The following is a 6,521-nucleotide window of genomic DNA, read 5'->3' as shown; positions in this document are numbered from 1 at the left end:
TTGTAATAGCCAGAACCTGGAAACAGCCTATGTGGTGGTATTTTGTTTGTGCGTTAACAAATCAAGCTTGCCTGAGGATCAGAATGTAGAGAGAACAACTAGTTAGCCATAGAAGACAGGCCGTGGGGCACACCTTTAATCCCAGTACTCGGGAGGCAGAGGCAGATGAATCTTTGTGAGTTCAAGGCCACCCTGGGCTACACTAGATTGATCCAGTCTCAAAGAGAAGCAGAGCCAGGGAATGGTGCCTCACATCTTTATCCCAGTACTTGGCGGTCACGTGCCTTTAATCCCAGCACTAGGAAAGTGGAGACAGGAAGGGATATGGCTGGGCAGACAGAGGAATGTAAGGCAGGAGGAGACAGGAGCTCAGCCCATTCAGTCTGAGGACTTGTAGAGACAGGCTACCCCATTCAGTCTGAGGATTTCCTAGAGGTAAGAACTAGTAGCTTGCTGCCCTGCCGCTCTGATCTTTCAGCATTTACCCCCGAATATCCGACTCTGGGTTTTTACTATTAAGATCAATTAGGATTTGCATGACACCAGGCTGCATTTTGTCACTTAGCTGCATTCCCAGCCCGCCCCTGAGATACATTTGTTAACGTTCTATGAAATCCCAGTCAAACAGACACATTACACAAGCCATTTGGGGTGAAAGAAGACAGACGGGCCAGCATTTGTCATACAACAGTGTTACACCTGTAGATCCCAAGAGCCTGAGTTTTTGTTTCGTTCATGTGTTTTCTGTTTGTTTTGTTTGATTTTGAGACACGATTTTGCTTTGTTGCTCCAGCTAGCCTCAAATTCCTGGGCTCAAGCAATCTCCCTGCCCCGGCATCCCAGGTTGCTGGAACCACCACCCTCCGTCTAGAGACAACCTTCCTCCACTTCTCTTCTAGTCAGCTGCAGAGACTGAAATTTCAAAGCTGGAAAGCATGGTGATCCTTCCTCGTTGCCCTGTCATCTACACAGAGGAACTTTGTGCCTTACTCCTCAGTGGGTGGCTACTGGAGACTTCTATGAGATGCAGCCTCCACAGGAGGGAGGTGGGACCCCTTTCACGATCTGTTTCCAAGGTTCAGCCACAAGCTTCCCGTTTATTTATAAAGTCTGTGGGAGTGCTCACTTCACAGACAGAGAGGAAAGTCCAAAGCTGTGCCTTTGTGGAAAGGTCAAGTGAAGTCAAGTAATTATATTTACAGGAGACAAAAATGATAAAGGAAGGCAGTAGGTCTGTGTGCAGGTCTCTTTATTTACCTATTTATTTCCTTTCTGTGGCCATAATCTTTATAGCTGGGCCTGGCCAGTATCTGCCTGTAGGTTCAGTGTTATCTGGCTTCAGGACCCGTAGCAGCTGTCATGCCTGGTCGCATATCAGTATCACAGCGATCCTCACCCTGTTTTTTGTTTGTTTGTTTGTTTATGGTTTTTTGAGACTATCGTTGAGTACTTTCATGTGTTACACAATGTGCCAAGTCAGTTGCAGCATTATTCATTTATCAAGTGAACGTTTAAAAAATGTTTCCTATGTGCCAGGAAGTCATGTCTTTAATGCTGGAACACATCAACGAATAAAACAATCACAAAGTCTTGACTAATAGGACTTTAGTCTTCAGCAGGTGCAGACAGATACTAAGTCATAAATACAATCAGCAAGTACAACATATGGGTAGAGAGGGGGAGCCAGGCTGCAGGGCAAGTCCAGTGTATGATATCCGATATCTGGAAGATGAGTGGTCTTCTCTTTTCCTGTTGCTCTGATAGGGTTCCTTGTGACGCACACCTCTAATTCCAGCACGCTGGGGGCAGAGGCAGGTAGCTATCTACGTTTGAGGCCCACCTGGTCTACATAGCCAGTTCCAAGCCATACATCCTCACAGCCCATGCATGGACCTCACACCAAAATTAAATAAGACATAAAAATGAAATGAGGTACATTTATATCTTGGGACTCTTTTCCTTCTGCTCATTTGTCTTGTCCAACTTCAATGTGATGATTTTTGTTTTATCTTCTATTTTATTTTGTTATGTTTTGTAGCTATCTCTTAGAAGCCTGATCTTTTTAAAATGAGAGTCAGAAAGGGTAGGGCTCTGGGTGGGAGAGGAGGCAGGGAAGAACTGGGAGGAGTTGAGGGAGGGGAAACTAACAGGATGTAGTATATGAGAAAATAATCTATTTTTAATAAAAGGGGAAAAACAAATAAAATCAGAATAAATGTATAAATGTTACTTTATTGAGCATATCCTGTACATCTAGAAAGCAACAATGGTTGAAGACATTGGAAATTTTATTCATTTGTAATAATTAATAAAATTTTTAAAAATTAAAATAGGACAGTGACATACCAACTGCTAATATAGAGTGCATAGAATCTTGTATTTTGCTTCTAAGACTTCAAAATGTTACTTTGCATGAAGAAAATATTTCAAGATTATCTTTAGCTATTATACACGCACATATTCTATGATTTAGCTTTTAGACATTTACTCAAAACAAGTGAGCACATTCCCATATAAAGAACTGTACACAAATGTTCATAGTTATATTAATCATAGTAGTCCCAAAGTAGATGCAACCCAAATGTCAGAAACAGGTAAGTGAAGCTGGGAGTTGGTGGCGTATACCTTTAATCCCAGCCCTTGGGAGGCAGAGGCAGGCGAATCTCTGTGAGTTCGAGGCCAACCTAGTCTACAAGTGCCAGGTACAGGACAGGCCCCAAAGCTACAGAGAAGCCCTGTCTCAAAAAACAAAAAGAAAGAAAAATAAAAGAAAAAAGGAACAGGCAAGTGAATAGACTATTTATGGTGTATTTATAATGCAATTGAATACTACTCTGCTATAAAGGAAATGAATTATTGATACAGAAAACCATATGCAAGGCTCTCAAAATACATTTCCTGTAAACAAGATAAGTTAAAAACACAGCTTATGAAATTCCTTTAATAAAATTTCAGAAATTGTGAACTAGCGTAGTGGACCAGTCCTCTTTACCCCATGGTTACCAGAGCACCCAAAGAAGCCAGAAGAATATAGGGGGGCAGGAGGAAAGGTAAACTTATGGTCCATCTGTTGGACCATAAGCTCACACAGAAAGCAAACCTATCTCGTCGTCGGCTTTAAATATATACAGCTCACTCTAAGGATGTTACGTATGTACCCCTGAAACAGGTGGCTGAAAGACCTTGAGTCTCTAGGGACCTGAAATCACAGCTTTAATTGCACACTAAGGTACATAGGAAAATGTCACACACCCTGTGAGAACCCGGCCAACATTTGCCGCTAAATATCTAAATATTTAGACGTGGTAATAAATATGTATGAGTTTCCTCAGTACCGTGAGTTTCAGGTATGGTTCAGATCTGCTAATGTTTATTAGGGGTTTCTCTTGAAGCAATGGTGGGCAAGATGTACTTTGGACGTGTGTGGAGGACTGATTTTAGTGTGCAGAGACACAGGTACGTCCTGCTCCAGGACAAAATAAAATTCAGCAACTACAAAGATCAATAAGTCAGGAAAAATGCAGTCAGACTGGTTTGACATCACAAAAGCAAACATGTAAGCAGCTTTTGTTTTCCAGCAGCTACGGTGTCCTGTGGCATTCAGGAAGAAGAATTATTACCTGTTTCTCCTCGCTAACAGCAGAAGTGTTCTCCCTTTGTTAGACATGGCTACCACCCTACGCACCAGGTTCTTACCTTTTTCGGAGAAACTAAGATTCAGAGAATTATGATGTGACCGAAATCCTGTGCCGTAAACAGTGGAGGTGAAATTTGATTCAAATGTGACTTTCGAGCCCAGTTTTCTAGTTTTGGAGCCGTGATTCTCCAGGATTGTCACGGACTGAATAATGCATTCTCTTGTTAAGTGAAAATATGTAATACTTGTTTTGTTTATTTGTTTTCTTAGTGGGTTAGGATGAAGATAATTAAAAACAGTACTGTTACTCATTATTAAATACTACTAAATTTTTATATACATGCACATAGACCTACATACATGAGCCTATTTAATTAAGCGACAATTCTCTCTTTTGTGTCTTTCAGATTTTAAACCGTCTTGTTTCTCCATGATGCACCTTGTACGTCACAGCTGAGACCATCTCTGACATCTCCAAAGCTCTTTCTGGTCCTTCCTAAGGCTTTGGTAGGTTTGGATAGTCAGTGTGATCTGGGACCTTCCTGGTTTGGATAGTCTGAGGTTTCTGGAAGCAAACAACACGTAGAAAGTATTTTTCATGTGGAGTTGCTTGGATGCTCACCTTCTCTGACTTTTTCTCACTCTGTCACTTCTGCTTTAAATGGTCTCTCACTGTGTTTAAATTTCAGTTTCATAACCCCACAGGGGCAGAGGATAAAAAACACCAGTTCCTAAAGGTACCAACCGTGCAAATGGCCACCCAGAGTCCTTCATAGTTTTCCTCGTTGCTGAAGATCTTCAAGACTGCAAGAAAGGGCAGGGAGACGGCGAGTCTTCCGCCTTGTTCACATGCTGTGTTTGTCTGAGACATCCCAGCGACATCTCGGTATTGTCCATTTTGAGAGTTTGTTAATGTAAGGACCACGCTATATAGAAAATGTGATTAAAATGAAAGAAGCCTTGTTTAAAATTACTAGAGTATTTGTTACTTTGGTGTTATAGTGACCAAAATAGCTGATAGAGATAACACAGGGGAAGGATTTGCTTTGGCTAACAACTTCGGGAAGGTTAGCTCATACTTACTTGGCTTGTGGAGAAGACCATGGATCTTGGCAGCAGTGTAGTGGGCATGTATGAGGTCCTTCACTTCTTGGGGAAGAAGCATAGAGAAAGGGAATAGGAAATAGGTCAGGGCCAGATACACCTCCCAGTGGCCTATTTCTTCTGATGAGGACTACCACTTCTCCACTCCCCTCCAATAATGCTTTTCTATTGCGAGTTCATCAAGGGGTTGATCCAGTGATTAGATCTAATTGTCTCAGAAATGACACCAAAAGACACGCCCAGTCGGAGTTGTGTTTCATTAATCTCCTTTGGCATTTCCTAATTTAATCAACGGGATTTAAATAACACTTTATTTTAAAAATTAAAAGCATTTTGGTTTTATACTTCTGTGGTATTTTAGTATAGGATTCTCAAAGAACATGAGTATGGTATGATTCATTTGGATCTATGTAAAAGTTATTACAAACAGAGGTATCACAGGCTCTCTTCGGTGAAAATACATTTCAAGGGATGAAGAGCACTAAGATGGAGTGTATATAGAAATATGGGATATTATTTTGTTCAAAAAAAGCATTTGTATTTAGTCGGGTCAGCCCGACCACATGGCTCCATAAAATAGTAATAAAGGTTTACCTATGGCTCCCGTAAGGTGCATAAATTCACTATAGCCTGACGTGGAAATTGGGTCGTCATTTGCTGTGCAGGAATCGTTTTGAGGAGTGATTTCCAGGATAAGAATAAAATGAAAACCTACTATTCTTGAGGGGCTGGTGCTGAGAAAATGATGAGGGAGGGGAAGCAAAAGTAAAATGAGATTTCAGGAGGTGATAAGTGGATTTGGTGGGTGAGACATATATAGAAGAATGTTGGAGGAAGTGAAGGGTTATTTGTGGGCTGGGAAGAACGTTCTTCAGAAAAACATCGAAGCAGTCAATTTTAAGATTGCAGAGCACATATGACTGAGTTATGTGAGAGGGACAATGAAGCTGAAATGGATGGAGGTGAATATGTAGGATATTAAATAACTTTCCTTGTGGGCCGTGGGAGATGCCATAGGCTTGATACAAGAGGCAATACGATCAAAACAATCAAGGAAGAAAAGACGAAAGCTCAGGACAGAACTTGGGGGTGCTTCAAGTTTTCTGAATAAAAAGGAAAGGGTGAACATAAGATCCAAGAATATCAGGGAGAGATCTGAAAAAGCAGCTAGACATCTAAAAGCTAGGGAAAGAATATTCTCAGGGTGGTAATGGAGAGGACAATGAAAACAAAGAATGTACACACACACACACACACACACACACACACACTTATTGTATACAGGTCTTTGATCCTCCTGCCAATTTGGGTGATAAGGGAAAATGAGAATAAATTGACTTGTGGTTGATAGAGAAAACTAAGACACCTTTTTAAAATTCTGTTTGGTTGTTTTTACTCACCCGGGCTTATAAAGCAAGGGGAAAGAGATGAAATTGGAAGGGAGCACATGAGGTTAAGCAAGGCTTTGTTAAATTATATGGGAGAGATCTTTAGAGATGGCTAAGGCGAATGGAAAAGTCAAGTCAAGGAAGGATATTGACTGTAGGAGATAAAGGCGAGATGTTTGCTATTTATGTAAGAAGAATGTTAGGTAAAGTATCAGGAGGAAGAGGAGGCCCCAAACAAAAATAGAGGGAGTGGGTGTATCAGGAGGAAGATGAGGCCCCCCAAAAAGATAGAGGGAGTGGGAGTAGTCTGATAGCAAGAGAGGAATTAAAGATCCTGGTTGGTGGTCAGATGAGAGCATTTATATGGATTTTCCAGGACCAGTGCAACAAAT

The 6,521-nt window shown here is 41.2% G+C and overlaps 1 long non-coding RNA gene across 1 annotated transcript; it reads left to right on the top strand.

Moving 5' to 3' along the window:
• Positions 1-3,591: 3,591 nt before the first annotated feature.
• On the top strand, positions 3,592-4,610 carry LOC146889829 (uncharacterized). The gene is made up of 3 exons (XR_014999766.2): positions 3,592-3,764; positions 4,045-4,144; positions 4,327-4,610. It is a non-coding gene; the product is annotated as an uncharacterized LOC146889829 (long non-coding RNA).
• The last annotated feature ends 1,911 nt before the right edge of the window (positions 4,611-6,521 follow it).

The sequence above is a fragment of the Myodes glareolus genome, chromosome 26 (assembly GCF_982192425.1).
Source record: "Myodes glareolus chromosome 26, mMyoGla1.1, whole genome shotgun sequence".
NCBI classification, from domain to species: domain Eukaryota; kingdom Metazoa; phylum Chordata; class Mammalia; order Rodentia; family Cricetidae; genus Myodes; species Myodes glareolus.
This window is presented reverse-complemented; position numbering and strand designations above follow the sequence as displayed.